Genomic DNA, 19,000 nt, shown 5'->3' on the forward strand with positions numbered 1-19,000 from the left:
CACACACACACCCTTTTCCGTTTATTATTATTATATTACCCCTCTCTCAAACACTGAAATCGCATGTGTCACACACCCTGTATCCCTTAACACCCCTCTGTCACAGTCTGGAACCCCCCCATATGCCATTCACCCTGCAGCCCTCCCCCATATGCCACTCACCCTGCACCCCCCCATGTCACACTCACTCCCCCCCTCACCGGACACTTCTTCTTCCGGCACATCATCACTGAACGGCAACTCCTGCCCGGCTCCTCCCTCATGGTCACATGGGCATGAGTCATCGCAGGTCCTGCACCACTAGAATACATCTTCTTCCTCTCAGATGGATCCTGCTCTGCCCCTGCCGCGCTGCAGCTCTCATAACCTCCGGGTGCCTCCAGGTCAGGAGCGCGCCTCCCCCCCTGCTGTCATCTGACTGCTGCCCCTGCATACAATATTATCACCTGCGGTGGCGTCTGGTGAGCCGCGGCAGCAGGTCATTGTAATACACCCGGCAGGGGGCCCTGCTGGCTGCCGGAGACAGCATAGATTACAGACAAGGGCGGGGCCTACCTGGGGTTTCCCCGGTACCCCGCCACGCCAGACCGAGCCTGCTTCAGTCCACAGGGAAATGAACACTTGTTACGACAGGAATACATTGCAGAAATACAAACATTACACAAATACGATTGGTGTTTTCAGGGTGAAACATGACAGTTTGTCCACCTCCTTACACACTTACCAAAAGATGCCGAAAATCTGATCCAAAACAGTGATCAAAATTGATCAAGTAATTTCACATATAAGACTAAAATGGACATCTGAATGAGGCCTTAATTGATAAATATTTCCCACTCTGAAATACAGTAAAATCTATGTCACGCTATCACCTAATTGTTTTCTTAGACAGAACTAAATTTGAAAAGCAATTTAAGAAAACATTTGTTTGGACTCGCTGTTAATAAAAAATCACGCTGTACAACTAATAACACAACTGTGACCAATTCCCTGTCATTACTACCTGCAGGAAAAAGAGACATCATTAAATGATTCTTATGCTGGAGATGTAACACATTTCGCAGGGGAACGATTTAAATTTTGGATAACATTTCTTATTAAGACTGGCATTTCATATGCGAGTTGTTAAAACAAAATACTGTCGGACTCAATTGCACCAAATTTATTCAAATGTGCAAGCATCTTAATAAATGAGGCACATTCTTTACAGAAATGACGTGTGCAGAGGGATGTCGCAATATTTTCCAAAACAATAACTGGCAACTTTTTGGGGCTTCAATTTACTCAAAGCTGTGGTAAACAGATTAGTATATGTGGGTTGTTGATTCTTTGAACCAACGTTTTGAAAAATATTTCTATTTTCTATACCATGATGTACAATGCTCATGTGACACTAGCGCACTGTTAGCGGGGGAGGTAAGTATGCTTTTTTCTTATTTTTTTTGGCACACTAGGGGCATTCAAAAAAGGGTAGGGAAATTTTACTCTCAAAATTTCTTAAAATAACAGCTCCATGTTTGGTATTCCATCTCCACTATCAGTGGATCCTTCTAGATTTGATGCATTTCTGAAAAATATGACAAAAAAAGTTCGCTTTGCAATTCTGAGCCCCTTTTTTTAAAAAAAAAATGGATGCCAAAATTAAATGTGCCAACCTTTATCATTAGTTACAAGTGAAAAGGTTTCGGTACCGTGCTAGCCAGTTGAAAAATTATTGAATGTTCTCAGTGAGAGGAACAAAATTATAATCTTGTAATACAAATTCATTAAAATGTTTAACTCTGTGGACACAGGACTCAACCTGTCAGAAGGATTTATGGCCCATTACAAAATCTGAGGACTCTATTCCAGAGATTCACCAGACCTCTGATCCTACATGGATATTGGGACAATAAACCTTTCACACCACTAATCAAAGCTAATTAAGGATTCACTTTCTAAGCTCAGTGTTTATTTATTTAAATGTCTTTTATTATGCCATCCCTCTGCTGTTTGTGCATATATTTGTGTTTCTTCAGATATTTTGTCATACCGTGCCTGATGAAGGGACCTGAGATGTCTCGAAAGCTTGCTTTGTAACATCACTTTATTTTAGTTAGCCATTAAAAGGTATCACAAGATTATAATTTTGTTCCTCTCACTGAGAACATTCAATAAACCTTCATCATGAGACAGTTAAATACATTTTTCTAAACTGTGACAATTAAAGGATGAAGCAAGTAAAAATGACCCTAAATAATCCCAACATAATAAATTCACCTGAAAATAGATATTGTCAGAGCATTTCATAGGAATTCTGAATAAAAGCTAGCTGAAGGCCGGAGAGGCTATCAATTAATGATCTTGGTTCTATATTTAAATCTTCCCAGTCTTCCCTTAAGGTACCGTCACACTAAGCAACTTACCAGCGATCCCAACAACGATAGGGATCGCTGGTAAGTTGCTAGGAGGTTGCTGGTGAGATGTCACACTGCGACGCTCCAGCGATCCCACCAGCAACCTGACCTGGCAGGGATCGCTGGAGCTCACCAGCAACCAGTGACCAGCCCCCAGCGCAGCGTGGAAGATGCTGCGCTTGGTAACTAAGGTAAATATCGGGTAACCAACCCGATATTTACCTTGGTTACCAGCGCACGGAGCTACACGTGCAGAGAGCAGGGAGCAGCGCACACTGAGCGCTGGCTCCCTGCTCTCCTAGTTACAGCACACATCGGGTTAATTACCCGATGTATGCTGCAGCTAAATGTGCACAGAGCAGGGAGCAGCGCACACCGCTTAGCGCTGGCTCCCTGCTCTCCTACTTACAGCACACATCGGGTTAATTACCCGATGTATGCTGCAGCTAAATGTGCACAGAGCAGGGAGCAGCGCACAATGCTTAGTGCTGGCTCCCTGCTCTCCTACTTACAGCACACATCAGGTTAATTAACCCGATGTGTCCTGCAGCTAGCTACATGTGCACAGAGCAGGAGCCGGCAGCACAGGCAGTGAGAGCGGCGGAGGCTGGTATCGAAGGTAAATATCGGGTAACCAAGGACAGGGCTTCTTGGTTACCCGATGTTTACATTGGTTACCAGCCTCCGCAGAAGCCGGCTCCTGCTGCCTGCACATTTAGTTGTTGCTGTCTCGCTGCCACACACAGCGATCTGTGCTTCACAGCAGGACAGCAACAACTAAAAAATGGCCCAGGACATTCAGCAACAACCAACGACCTCACAGCAGAGGCCAGGTTGTTGCTGGATGTCACACACAGCAACATCGCTAGCAACGTCACAAAAGTTGTTCGTTAGCAGCGATGTTGCTAGCGATGTTGCTTAGTGTGACGGGGCCTTAAGTTGCCAGTTGTTCTCTACTCCATACTGCTCTGGTGCACATATTTTTTAATTGACTTATGTTAATAACCAGGGTTTGTTTCTGATTAATATGCTGTTTCGCTCTAGATGTGCTCTGACCCTTGAACTGGTTGACCACTTATTTGCCTTAAGCAGGCTTTACACACTGCGATATCGGTACCGATATCGCTAGCGTGGGTACCCGCCCCCATCTGTTGCGCGACACGGGCAAATCACTGCCCGTGCCGCACAACATCGCCCAGACCCGTCACACATACTTACCTACCCGGCGACGTCGCTGTGACTGGCGAACCGCCTCCTTTCTAAGGGGGCGGTCCGTGCGGCGTCACAGCGACGTCACTGAGCGGCCGCCCAATAGTAGCGGAGGGGCGAAGCTGAGCGGGACGTGACATCCCGCCCACCTCCTTCCTTCCGCATAGCGGCCGGGAGGCAGGTAAGGAGAGCTTCCTCATTCCTGCGGTGTCACACGGAGCGATGTGTGCTGCCGCAGGAACGAGGAACAACCTCGTTACTGCTGCAGTAACTATTTTTGAGAATGGACCCCCATGTCACCGATGAGCGATTTTGCACGTTTTTGCAACGATGCAAAATCGCTCATCGGTGTCACACGCAACGGCATCGCTAATGCAGCCAGATGTGCGTAACCAATTCCGTGACCCCAACTAGTTTGCATTAGCGATGTCGTAGCGTATAAAGCCCCCTTAATAACTAGTGATCAACAAATCCGAATGTACCGGACACCTAGTGTCCTGCACGGACCCTGAACACACACTTCTTAGAGAAGTCCGTGTTACTGCTTGGGTTCGGCCACCCGGATAAAAATTTAAGGAAAAAAGAAGATGCTTTTGCAACACCCAAGCCCTGTGAAATATGTATGGGCGAATAAGTGTGAGTAGAATTGCATTCTACTAAAAATTATTAACAAATCTGGATTTGCCAAAATGTGGCTTTGTAGCAATTCATTTTTTGCGCAGATTCAGCAGAATGACAACTGCTCAACGCCATTTTTCTGAAATGAAAACAGTCATTAAAGAATAGAAAATAACTTTTTTTTGTTCCTACATTCTTTGCCATCAATAGTTCAGTCCTCACATTTTTTGATCCCCTCCGCTTGGGCCGAAATCCCAGGCCATTCACACTAAGCTTGGACTTCAAGGCTTGTAAGGCTAGAGATAGTTCTGTGCAAGCAGGAAAAGCCACAACGCACGTTGTGTAGACATGTCATTAGGAGACTTTGTGTATTTAGGCAGAACCCCCTGGGATCTCACCAGAGCTAGAAGTCCCGGCTTATTATGAGTGGCCCAGGAATTTCACCACGAACAGAGGGGTTCAGAAGATACAACGAGGATTAGCTGGGTTACAGTGAGGAGTGGAGGACTTGGATGTCACGTTATTGAACGTGATGGGCGTGTTCAGATCAACAGATGTCTGACGCACAACAACAGCAGACTAGTGATGAGCGAGTATGCTTGTTACTACTCGGTACTCGCACGAGTATCACTGTACTCGGGCTACTCGGCGGGTACCGAGTAATTTTGCAATACTCGTGCTTTACTCGTGGTCTTCATCCCTGCATGTTGGCGCTCTTTTGAGAGCCAGCCCTCATGCAGGGATTGGCTGGCAGACCACTGCAATGCCACAGCCCTGTTAGTTGTGGAATTGCAGTGATTGGCCGGCCCGCACAGCGTGACCGAGCCTTTATACCGGCGGGCGCGCTGTGCTCTGTACACAGCCATCTCATATTCCCTGCTTTCCATGCCCACAGGCGCCTATGATTGGTTGCAGTGAGACACGCCCCCACGCTGAGTGACAGGTGTCACACTGCACCCAATCACAGCAGCCGGTGGGCGGGTCTATACTGTGCAGTAAAATAAATAAATAAATAATTAAAAAAAACGGCGTGCGGTCCCCCCAATTTTAATACCAGCCAGATAAAGCCATACAGCTGAAGGCTGGTATTCTCAGGATGGGGAGCTCCACGTTATGGGGAGCCCCCCACCCTAACAATATCAGTCAGCAGCTGCCCAGAATTGCCGCATACATTATATGCGACAGTTCTGGGGCTGTACCCGGCTCTTCCCGATTTACCCTAGTGCGTTGGCAAATCGGGGTAATAAGGAGTTAATGGCAGCCCATAGCTGCCACTAAATCCTAGATTAATCATGTCAGGCGTCTCCCCGAGATTCCTTCCATGATTAATCTGTAAATTACAGTTAAAAAACACACACACCCGAAAAATCCTTTATTAGAAATAAAAAACACTAACAAAGTCCCTCATTACCAATTTATTAACCCCGACAAACCCTCCATGTCCGGCGTACTCCACGGACTCCGGCGTCGCGTCCAGCTCTGCTGCATGGAAGTGACAGGAGCTGCAGAAGACACCGCCGCTCCGGTCACCTCCACGCAGCTAATGAAGGGAATAGCGCGATCAGCTGCTGTCAGTCAGGTAACTCACGGCCACCGCTGGATCCAGCGGTGGCCGCGATTAACCTCAGTGACAGCAGCTGATCGCTATACTCACCTCAGTTGGTGCATGGAGCTGACTGGAGCGGCGGTGAGTAGCGCGATCAGCTGAGCTGTCACTGAGGTTACCCGCGGCCACCGCTGCATCCACCGCTGGATCCAGGTAACCTCAGTGACAGCTCAGCTGATCGCTATACTCATCTCATTAGCTGCGTGGAGGTGACCGGAGCGGCGGTGTATTCTGCAGCTCCTGTCACTTCCATGCAGCAGAGCTGGACGCGACGCTGGAGGACTGTGGAGTACGCCGGACATGGAGGGTTTGTCGGGGTTAATAAATTGGTGATGAGGGACTTTGTTAGTGTTTTTTATTTCTAATAAAGGATTTTTCGGGTGTGTGTGTTTTTTAACTGTAATTTACAGATTAATCATGGAAGGAATCTCGGGGAGACACCTGACATGATTAATCTAGGATTTAGTGGCAGCTATGGGCTGCCATTAACTCCTTATTACCCCGATTTGCCAACGCACTAGGGTAAATCGGGAAGAGCCGGGTACAGTCCCAGAACTGTCGCATATAATGTATGCGGCAATTCTGGACGGCTGCTGACTGATATTGTTAGGGTGGGGGGCTCCCCATAACGTGGAGCTCCCCATCCTGAGAATACCAGCCTTCAGCCGTATGGCTTTATCTGGCTGGTATTAAAATTGGGGGGACCGCACGCCGTTTTTTTTAATTATTTAATTATTTATTTCACTGCACAGTATACACACACCGGCTGCTGTGATTGGGTGCAGTGAGACAGCTGTCACTCAGTGTGGGAGCGTGTCTCACTGCAACCAATCATAGGCGCCGAAAAGCAGGAAAGCAGAGAATACGAGATTGATTGATGAGCGGCCGGCTTTTTCAAAAGAGGAAAAGCCACCAGAGTTTGAACAGCTGTGCAGCGCCGCGGCAGTGATCGGGGAACGGTAAGTAAGAGAGAGGGGGGGGAACTGACCGACAGACTGTGAGAGGGGGACAGACAAGACAGAGAGAGACAGACCAACGGGAGATAGAATGAAAAAAAAAATGACCGACATCGTTAGTAAAAAGCACAAAACGTGCGTTTTGGACATCGGAGTGCCACACAAGGTTTTCACGTAAAATCTTTCATGTATTAATCTCAAAAAGTAACATACACCAGCTCTATCTCACTATTGGGTATGTGCCCTTAACATTTCCGCCATGAAAATTCATTTTGGTGTCATTTTGGAAGATTTTCTGGTGAGTCCGTAAAAATGGCGTAAAACTTGGACAAAATTGTTCACAGCTGTGACTTTTGAGTGATAAATGCTTCAAGGGGTCTTCCCCATGCTGATGCCATGTCATTTGAGCACTCTTCTGAGACTTTTGTGCCATTTTTAGGGTTTCTACATGCTGCCGGGGGGTCATTTCACAAAAATACTCGGGTCTCCCATAGGATAACATTGGGCTCGGTGCTCGGGCCGAGTACACGAGTATCTTGGGAGGCTCGGCCCGAGCTTCGAGCACCCGAGCTTTTTAGTACTCGCTCATCACTACAGCAGACAACAAACAAGGGGGACACTGGGAATACAGTTACAACGGTGGGCCCTGGCTCTAGTGACAGGGTACATGGGACACCTCCTGCCATTACCTGATGCTGTACCCTGCACTCCTAGCTAGACCCTATACAGGTTCCTCAAGTGTCACCGAGCAGGAATACCTGAAGCCCTGAAAATCCCTACTATAGACCTGGCTAGAGAGTGGGGGGTAAGGTATACTTGACCCACCAGTGCACAAATACAACAAGAGGGTGGGTGAGGCAAACAGGAGAAAAACAACCAAAATGGAGAACATACGATATCCGGATGAATTCACAGCAGCTCCTTCCACCAAGGTGGATAGCATATAAGTGGCTTTGTATAATCAGTAAGGCTTGCTGGGAAACCCTGCTAATTAAACACCAAGGGGCATGGCTACAGAGCAGCTACAGCTGACCTGCACTGCAAGAAAGCTGCTAGCAGCAAAACTGACATTAAATGTTTCTGCACAAAGGGAAACTAAACAACATTTAAATGATGAGTCCAGATGGAGATGAGAGGCTCCAGTCCTAAAGCTGACATTAGTCTCCAAACACAGGGAGACGACCATCACACTAGAGCAGTGAAGTGAGTATTAGTATTTTTTTTGGTTTTACATTTTCCGTTTATTTTTCTTTGGTGTCTAACAGGATCTGCAAATCAAAGTTAATGGAAAAAATTTCAGACTGCCAATGTTTTTGTTCTCTGAGAGAAAAGTGGCCACCAGAAAAAAATGGAGCGCTCTATAGAGTGACCACTCCTGTGCATGGAAGAGTCGGGTACGATAGCTACAGGATGATTTATTTGCTGAAACATCATTCTGCCATCAGCAATCTAAAATATATATGGAGGGCTTAACTAATAAATAGAGATGAGCGAACAGTAACTATTCATGTTCGGATAATTCTTACCAAATACCAAGTATTCGGCTTGACAAGAAAAATGCTCAGGTTCCCCATTGACTTGCATTAGGTTCTTATTCGTGATGAATACCGGAATAGTACTTTGGGATTTGTTACGTATAATCCGAACAAAAATAGTTACTATTCGCCCATTACTACTAATTAATTAGTGCTGCTAAATGAAAAGTGCAAATAAAATTAAGAGGGAGAATATATATATTTATATACTTATATTTTATTACTCAAAATGTATGAATGATAATAATATAATTAAATTATTACATAGCCTTTCCTCTGTCCTCTCCAAGGGGGCACTACTGGATCATTATAGGTGCAGACATAACTTGTGTTTTATTGTTTCTAATGAATAGAAGATGAAATATGTAGAAGAAATCCATTCTGAGCTTAATTAATAATATATAGGAAATGGTAAACATAGCTCATCACACTCAGCAACCCCCACTGCTCTATGCTAAGTGATGTTCAGTGTAGGACACTACAGCCTGAAGGGAATAAATCACTTTAAATCACTTATATTTTTACTAACTAAAACCAGATAATTACATTTTTTGAATTCTGTTCTTATTTTCTAAATATACATATGCATAATGCTGTGTATATATATATATGTATATATATATATATATATATATATATATATATATATATATACATATGCTTATACATTATATATACATATATATATATACAGTACAGACCAAAAGTTTGGACACACCTTCTCATTCACAGAGTATTCTTTATTTTCATGACTCTGAAAATTGTAGATTCACATTGAAGGCATCAACACTATGAATTAACACATGTGGAATGAAATACTTAACAAAAAAGTGTGAAACAACTTAAAATATGTCTTATATTCTGGGTTCTTCAAAGTAACCACCTTTTGCTTTGATTACTGCTTTGCACACTCTTGGCATTCTCTTTATGAGCTTCAAGAGGTAGTCTCCGGAAATGGTCTTCCTACAGTCTTGAAAGAGTTCCCAGAGATGCTTAGCACTTGTCGGCCCTTTTGCCTTCACTCTGCGGTCCAGCTCACCCCATACCATTTCGATTGGGTTCAGGTCTGGTGACTGTGGAGGCCAGGTCATCTGGCGTAGCACCCCATCACTCTCCTTCTTAATCAAACAGCCCTTACACAGTCTGGAGGTGTGTTTGAGGTCATTGTCCTGTTGAAAAATAAATGATGGTCCAACTAAAAGCAAACCTGATGGAATAGCATGCTGCTGCAAGATGCTGTAGTAGCCATGCTGGTTCAGTATGCCTTCAATTTTGAATAAATCACCAACAGTGTCACCATCAAAGCACCCCCACACCATAACACCTCCTCCTCCATGCTTTACGGTGGGAACCAGGCATGTAGATTCCATCTGTTCCCCTTTTCTACGTCGCACAAAGACACGGTGATTGGATCCAAAGATCTCAAATTTGGACTCATGAGACCAAAGAACAGATTTCCACTGGTCTAATGTTCATTCCTTGTGTTCTTTAGCCCAAACAAGTCTCTTCTGCTTGTTGCCTGTCCTTATCAGTGGTTTCCTAGCAGCTATTTTACCATTAAGGCCTGCTGCACAAAGTCTCCTCTTAACAGTTGTTCTAGAGATGTGTCTACTGCTAGAACTCTGTGTGGCATTAACCTGTTCTCTAATCTGAGCTGCTGTTAACCTGCGATTTCTGAGGCTGGTGACTTGGACAAACTTGTCCTCTGCAGCAGAGGTGACTCTTGGTCTTCCTTTCCTGGCGCGGTCCTAATGTAAGCCAGTTACTTTGTAATGTTAGATGGTTTTTGCTACTGCACTTGGGGACATTTTCAAAGTTTTCCCAATTTTTCGGACTGACTGAGCTTCATATCTTAAAGTAATGATGGCCACTCGTTTGTCTTTACTTAGAATTTGTATTATGGCAAGAAAAAAGCAGCGAACAGTATATTCAGTAGGACTATCAGCTGTGTATCCACCAGACTTCTGCACAAAACAACTGATGGTCCCAACCCCATTTATAAGGCAAGAAATCCCACTTATTAAACCTGACAGGGCACACCTGTGAAGTGAAAACCATTTCCGGTGACTACCTCTTGAAGCTCATCAAGAGAATGCCAAGAGTGTGCAAAGCAGTAATCAAAGAAAAAGGTGACTACTTTGAAGAACCTAGAATATAAGACACATTTTCAGTTGTTTCACACATTTTTGTTAAGTATTTCATTCCACATGTGTTAATTTATAGTTTTGATGCGTTCAATGTGAATCTACAATTTTCAGAGTCATGAAAATAAAGAATACTCTTTGAATGAGAAGGTGTGTCCAAACTTTTGGTCTGTAATGTATATACAGTATATATATATATATATATATATATACAGTTTAAACCAGAAGTTTCCATCCACTATATAAAAATACACATATTCATGTTTTTCTCACTATCTCACATGAAAACAGAATAAACCTTTCCCATTTTAGGTCAATTAGGAACCAAAGTTATTTATATTTGTCAAACGCCAGAATAATGAGAGAGAGATAATTTGAGGTATTTTTATTACTTTCTGCAAAGTCAAAAGTTTACATACACTAAAGCAGGTTTTACACGCTATGAGATCGCTACAACGATCTCGTTGGGGTCACGGATTTTGTGACGCACATCCGGCTGCTGTAGCGATCTCATTGTGTGTGACTCCTAGGAGTGATTTTGTATCATTGCAAAAACGTCCAAAATCGCTCCTCGTTGACATGGGGGTCCGCTCCCAATTATCGCTGCTGTCGCTTGGGCGAAGTTGTTCCTCGTCCCTGCGGCAGCACACATCGCTACGTGTGACGCCGTAGGAACAAGGGACCTCTCCTTACCTGCCACACGCCAGCAATGAGGAATGTTCGTTCCGCCGCTCCGCTTTGATTGGCCGGCCACTTAGTGACGTCGAGGTGACATCGCTGTGATGCCGAACGTCCCTCCCCCTTGAAGGAGGGATTTTTCGGCAGTCACAGCGACGACGACGACCAGGTAAGTGCGTGTGACACTGCCGTAGCGATAATGTTGGCTGCAACAGCGATTACCAAATATCGGCATAACGATAGGGGCGGGTGCTATCACGCTCGCCATCGATAGCATCGGCTAGCAATGTCGCAGCGTGTAAAGCCCACTTAAGAGTACTATGCCTTTAAACAATATAGGACAGCCCATATGATGATGTCATGTCTTGGAAGCTTTTGATAGCTTTATTGACAACATTTGAGTTAATTAGAGACACACCTGTGGATGTATTTTAATGCACACCTGATACACGCGGCTTCTTTGTGTAACATCATGGGAAAGTCAAAAGAAATCAGCAAAAATCTCAGGAAAAGAATTGTGGATTTGCACAAGTCTGGTTCATCCTTTGGTGCAATTTCCAGATATCTGAAGGTGAATTGTTCATCTGTACAAACAATTATACGCAAGTACAAACAAGATGGAAATGTCCAGCCATCATACCACTCAGGAGGGAGACGGGTTCTGTGTACCAGAGATAAATATGCTTTAATCAGACATGTGCATAACAACCCAAACTTCAGTTTTGCTTGAGCTGCTATTAACAAAATCTGGAGAGATACTTTACAGATGTCACGTAGCTGCAATAGGCTGGAGATGATAACTGACTACTAGAAGAGAGCGCTCTGATGCTTTGCAAATTGAAAGGTCATTGTTCAGGGAGAGGGAGGCAATGAGCTGTGCATTTCACCTTGTGTATAGTGACTGGTGGATCCTGTGTTAGCTATATATACATGATACCTTTCATTGTATTCCTGCCAGTGATGATAACGAGACTGCTGGTAACTGATTTCTGCAGAACAGTAAAGGTACCGTCACACTAAGCAACTTACCAGCGATCCCAACAACGATAGGGATCGCTGGTAAGTTGCTAGGAGGTTGCTGGTGAGATGTCACACTAAGGCGGGCTTTGCACACTACGACATCGCAGGCCGATGCTGCGATGTCGAGTGCGATAGTGCCCGCCCCCGTCGCAGCAGCGATATGTGGTGATAGCTGGCGTAGCGAAAGTTATCGCTACACCAGCTTCACACACACACTCACCTGCCGTGCGACGTCCCTGTGGCCAGCGACCCGCCTCCTTATTAAGGGGGCGGGTCGTGCGGCGTCACTGCGACGTCACACGGCAGGCAGCCAATCAGAGCGGAGGGGCGGAGATGAGCAGGATGTAAACATCCTGCCCACCTCCTTCCTTCTGCATATTCTACGGAAGCCGCAGTGAGGCCGGTAGGAGACGTTCCTCGCTCCTGCGACTTCACACACAGCGATGTGTGCTGCCGCAGGAGCGAGGAACAACATCGGACCATTGCGTCAGCGTAATCATGGATTACGCCGACGCTGTACCGATGATACGATTACGACGCTTTTGCGCTCGTTAATCGTATCATCCAGCCTTTACACACTGCGATGTCGCATGCGATGCCGGAAGTGCGTCATTTTCAATTTGACCCCACCGACATCGCACCTGCGATGTCGCAGTGTGCAAAGTGCCCCTAAGCGACGCTCCAGCGATCCCACCAGCAACCTGACCTGGCAGGGATCGCTGGAGCGTGGCTACACGAGTTGCTGGTGAGCTCACCATCAACCAGTGACAAGCCCCCAGCGCAGCGTGGAAGATGCTGCGCTTGGTAACTAAGGTAAATATCGGGTAACCAACCCGATATTTACCTTGGTTACCACTGCACGGAGCTACACGTGCAGAGAGCAGGGAGCAGCGCACACTGAGCGCTGGCTCCTTGCTCTCCTAGTTACAGCACACATCAGGTTAATTAACCCGATGTGTGCTGCAGCTAAATGTGCACAGAGCAGGGAGCAGCGCACAATGCTTAGCACTGGCTCCTTGCTCTCCTAGTTACAGCACACATCGGGTTAATTAACCCGATGTGTGCTGCAGCTAAATGTGCACAGAGCAGGGAGCAGCGCACACTGCTTAGCGCTGGCTCCCTGCTCTCCTAGTTACAGCACACATGGGGTTAATTAACCCGATGTGTGCTGCAGCTACATGTGCACAGAGCAGGAGCCGGCACTGACAGTGAGAGCGGCGGAGGCTGGTATCAAAGGTAAATATCGGGTAACCAAGGACAGGGCTTCTTGGTTACCCGATGTTTACATTGGTTACCAGCCTCTGCAGAAGCCGGCTCCTGCTGCCTGCACATTTAGTTGTTGCTGTCTCGCTGTCACACACAGCGATCTGTGCTTCACAGCGGGACAGCAACAACTAAAAAATGGCCCAGGACATTCAGCAACAACCAACGACCTCACAGCAGGGGCCAGGTTGTTGCTGGATGTCACACACAGCAACATCGCTAGCAACGTCACAAAAGTTGTTCGTTAGCAGCGATGTTGCTAGTGATGTTGCTTAGTGTGACGGGGCCTTAAGTGTCAGGATCGGGATCCCATTACTCTCAATGGTGACCTCATTAGTATCTGAATCAAAACAATCAGATACTAGTTCAGTTTGCCTCTAAACATTTTGCGCACCTCTAGCTATGTCCCCTCCCCCAAGCGCTATATATCCTTCCCTGCCTATATACTACTTGTACTCTTTCTGACAAGGGCAGTGAGACTTGAGGTCAGGCCACTTGAACCATGCAGACTTCTGCCATTGTTAGATATATCGCAGGTCCACAATAATTCAGTGCTATTTAAATGTTCCCAAGAGCTATCTCCGCCAGCTTTGTTCTTCAAAGTAGGTCTTGCTGTGGATATCGCAAGAAAATTCATGTTCTAATCTCAAATACTATAAAACATTTTGCAAAGTCAGATATTTTACTAATCACCTCAATGTCTATAAATCCCTAGGTGGCAGCAACTGATAAAACATTGCTGTACTTGGCACTTTATACCCTTCTTGCCAAAGAACTTTTGGCCGAGCACAAGCTAAAACACTAAAGAAACAATGTGCCCTGCTCCAGAGGACAGAGGCCCATCTCCTTACTGCATCTGAGCAATTTATTCTCCGTAACGCATATTCGGGTGTTTTATTTTTCACAAAGCCAGCATATACAGCATGACATGGGTCGTGAAAAATAAATGACTAATCCGTTCAGAAAGAATTCAATTTTACAGAATTTGCAATGTCATGTGTCCTATATAAAACATAGTAGGTCTTTTATCTTTGGCATGCAATAGGAGTATTTTATTTTTGCTGACACGTTCCAATGGAAAGTAAATGTTCCAGCGTCTGCTACATTGCCTTTTCAATGATCGCTGCTACAGCTCCATTGCAGAACAAGTGAATCATAGCACATATTGGCCTACAAGAGCGAAGGTTTGATATTAGAATAGGCTACTTCTAGCATTGCTTAATGAACCTGAATTGTTTTTTTATGCTTTACACATCTCTGTCTGTTTGAATTTTGCATGCTACATAACCTTTGGAAAGTAATTTCTTGAATTCAGCTTTAGAAATTCCTTTGGGCATTTATGGATCACAAGAAACCAAGGTATCTAAAGGTCACAGTAAACTAAAAAGTGAAGGGAAACTCATAGGTATGATATGACAACAGACGTTTAGCTCGAAGCTCTTGGGGCCAGGTAGAACGTTTGCTCCTGGACTCACTAATGGCCATTACTTCTGGTTCCCCTGTGTGATGAAATCACGATATATCATAATACATGATAAAAAGTAACTTTATACAATGACAAAAACTTCAGAAATAGGATCATTTTACATTCAGACTCCCAGGGTAGGAACCTGGTTGTGCTGGATAGTAAGGGGGCATCTGTGCACACAGCATCATCTGGAGAAGAGGTCAGCACTCACATAAAGAATGAGCTGCATCTTCTAACAGAATTTGCAAGTAATGGCAGATACCGTTTATGAAAGGACAGTTGGCATTACAATGCAAAGCCAGAATAGGGAAGGCTGTATGGCCCTTGTAGAAGTGCGATCCTGAGTGCTACAGGTCACTCACTGTTGTCATCTGTAAGCCATAATGTTTACATTATTCCACTCATTATCTCTATAACGTGTCAGACCTGGAGGTAGTCGAGGAGTATTATTATTATATTTTATATTAGTTTGATGATAAATGCCCCACAAAGTATGGTACAGACCCAGGAGGTAAATTCCTGTGGAGGAAGGACCACAGTGCTTGGACTGACAGCTGCGTTTTGAAAGCCGTGGGCCCTTTACATTGAGAGCATACACAGGCTGCTTTCACTACAGAACGTTACATGCATGTGCAATGAAAAACTTATTCACAGAGTCAGCGCACTCTGTGCTCCTGTCCCATGGCAGCCCCAGCCTCTCCTATGATGTATATGCCCTTAGGCTCTCCTGTGATGTATATGTCCCAGCCTCTCCTGTGATTACATGCCCCCATCCTCTCCTGTAATGTATATGTCTCCAGCCTCTCCTGTGATTTGCATGCCCCCAGCCTCTCCTGTAAAATATATATATATATATATATATATATATATATATCCTGGTGTCTCCTATATGATGTATATAAAGCAGTCTCATGTCTCTATGTGATGTATAAAGCAGATCCCCATTGCTGAAATCTATAAATGTAAAATGAGCAGTGATGAATTTCTCCCTTTGAGTAGACCTGCAGTGTAATTTAAGTTTATCTACACATTCCATGAATGATTAATTGTGGAATAAAGAAGAGATACAGTATATGCTTAATTATTTTTTTAAATTTTTAACATAGTAGTAATATATATGTGCTGTGGATTCTTTTCAAAATTCATCACAAAGAGTTTACAATTCCACCTTATCACATGCCTCACCAAAGAGAAGCAGCTCCAGCCATCATATTAGAGGTGAGTTATTGAAATGTTTCATCAAATATAGCAGGGAAAATTTAAAATTGATCATTTTGTGTGGCCCCGAATAATGGTATAAACATCAAAATGACTCCTGGTAGAAAAAAAGGTTTCCCACTCCTGGTATAGCATATATAAGATTAATACAAACAGTTGAACACAACGATCCGCACAGATGGAGCACACTAGCATGCCCTTAAATGGTTTGTAGTAGAGATGCGTGAATCGCTTTGCACAAGCCTGGTCCACAGTCCAGATATCTGCTTTTTTACCGAGGAAAAGAGCTGCAAGAATTTCCTACACTTACGGGATCTCCAGTGTGACACTAGTCACTACACAGAAAAGTCAGGAGGCAGGATAGTGAAACGTTTAGTGGTCAGGTACAAGAAAAGCACATCGAAATTAATTGAACAGGCAGAGGCACAGTCAGGTCATGGTGTGAAGTGAGAATACCTAGAGGGCAGTGGATCAGAGCAAAAGGGCTAGGCAAAAGGAAGATACAATGATGGTCAGAGGTCTGGCAACAATGATCAGAACACCAAGCACAGATACAGGCCCGCAAGCACCACAGGACTGAATGCCAAGACTGGCAGTGCTCGGGGGAAAACTGTACAGAGAATTGCTCAAACTGCTGGACAATTACCAAGAACAGGGAAACCATATAAACCAGGAGAGGCCCAGGATGGGCATATATATATATATATATATATATATATATATATATATATATATATATATTATATATATATATATATATATACAGTGCCTACAAGTAGTATTCAGCCCCCTGCAGATTTAGCAGGTTTACACATTCGGAATTAACTTGGCATTGTGACATTTGGGCTGTAGATCAGCCTGGAAGTGTGAAATGTACTGCTGCAAAAAAGAATGTTATTTCTTTTTTATTTGTTTTTTTTAAATTGAGAAAAGTTTATTCAGAGGGTCATTTATTATTCAACCCCTCAAACCACCAGAATTCTGTTTGGTTCCCCTAAAGTATTAAGAAGTATTTCAGGCACAAAGAACAATGAGTTTCACATGTTTGGATTAATTATTTTACCAGCCTTTTCTGACTAATTAAGACCCTCCCCAAACTTGTGAACAGCACTCATACATGGTCAACATGGGAAAGACAAAGGAGCATTCCAAGGTCATCAGAGACAAGATCGTGGAGGGTCACAAGGCTGGCAAGGGGTACAAAACCCTTTCCAAGGAGTTGGGCCTACCTGTCTCCACTGTTGGGAGCATCATCCAGAAGTGGAAGGCTTATGGAACTACTGTTAGCCTTCCACGGCCTGGACAGCCTTTGAAAGTTTCCTCCCGTGCCGAGGCCAGGCTTGTCCGAAGAGTCAAGGCTAACCCAAGGACAACAAGGAAGGAGCTCCGGGAAGATCTCATGGCAGTGGGGACATTGGTTTCAGTCAATACCATAAGTAACGTACTCCACCGCAATGGTCTCCGTTCCAGACGAGCCCGTAAGGTACCTTTACTTTCAAAGCGTCATGTCAAGGCTCGTCTACAGTTTGCTCATGATCACTTGGAGGACTCTGAGACAGACTGGTTCAAGGTTCTCTGGTCTGATGACACCAAGATCGAGATCTTTGGTGGCAACCACACACGTGACGTTTGTAGACTGGATGGCACTGCATATGACCCCAAGAATACCATCCCTACAGTCAAGCATGGTGGTGGCAGCATCATGCTGTGGGGCTGTTTCTCAGCCAAGGGGCCTGGCCATGTGGTCTGCATCCATGGGAAGATGGATAGCACAGCCTACCTGGAGATTTTGGCCAAGAACCTCCAGTCCTTCATCAAGGACCTTAAGATGGGTCGTCATTTCATCTTCCAACAAGACAACGACCCAAAGCACACAGCCAAGAAAACCAAGCCTGGTTCAAGAGGGAAAAAATCAAGGTGTTGCAGTGGCCTAGTCAGTCTCCTGACATTAACCCAATTGAAAACTTGTGGAAGGAGCTCAAGATTAAAGTCCACATGAGACACCCAAAGAACCTAGATAACTTTGAGAAGATCTGCATGGAGGAGTGGGCCAAGATAACTCCAGAGACCTGTGCCGGCCTGATCAGGTCTTATAAAAGACAATTATTAGCTGTAATTGCAAACAAGGGTTATTCCACAAAATATTAAACCTAGGGGTTGAATAATAATTGACCCACACTTTTATGTTGAAAATGTATTAAAATTTAACTGAGCAACATAACTTGTTGGTTTGTAAGATTTATGCATCTGTTAATAAATCCTGCTCTTGTTTGAAGTTTGCAGGCTCTAACTTATTTGCATCTTATCAAACCTGCTAAATCTGCAGGGGGTTAAATACTACTTGTAGGCACTGTATATACCAGGACGATGTTATACAGAGGGGAAGTGTTTGTGTGTGTGTTTGGGGGAGGGGGGTGATATACAGAGAGGCAGTGTGTGTGGGAGAATATATATAAAGAGAGGCAGCTTTGTGGGAGATAGTATACAGAGGGGCATTGTATGTGGGGGGATATTATACAGAGGAGCAGTGTGTGTAGGGGATATTATACAGAGGAGCAGTGTGTGTAGGATAATATACAGTAGAGCAGTGTGTGTAGGAGGATATTATACAGAAGAGCAGTGTGTGGGGAGGGATATTATAAAGAGGAGCAGTGTGTGTGGGGGATATAATACAGAAGAGCAGTGTGTAGGGGGATATTATACAGTCGAGCAGTGTGTGCGGGAGATATAGAGAGGAGCAGTGTGTGTGGATATTATATAGAGGAGTAGTGTGTGTGGGGATATATATAAAGAGAGGCAGCTTTGTGGGAGATAGTATATAGAGGGGCAGAATGTGGGGGGGATATTATACAAAGGAGCAGTGTATATGAGGGATATTCTACAGAGGAG

Source organism: Anomaloglossus baeobatrachus, chromosome 6, assembly GCF_048569485.1.
Source record: "Anomaloglossus baeobatrachus isolate aAnoBae1 chromosome 6, aAnoBae1.hap1, whole genome shotgun sequence".
In the NCBI taxonomy this organism is placed as follows: domain Eukaryota; kingdom Metazoa; phylum Chordata; class Amphibia; order Anura; family Aromobatidae; genus Anomaloglossus; species Anomaloglossus baeobatrachus.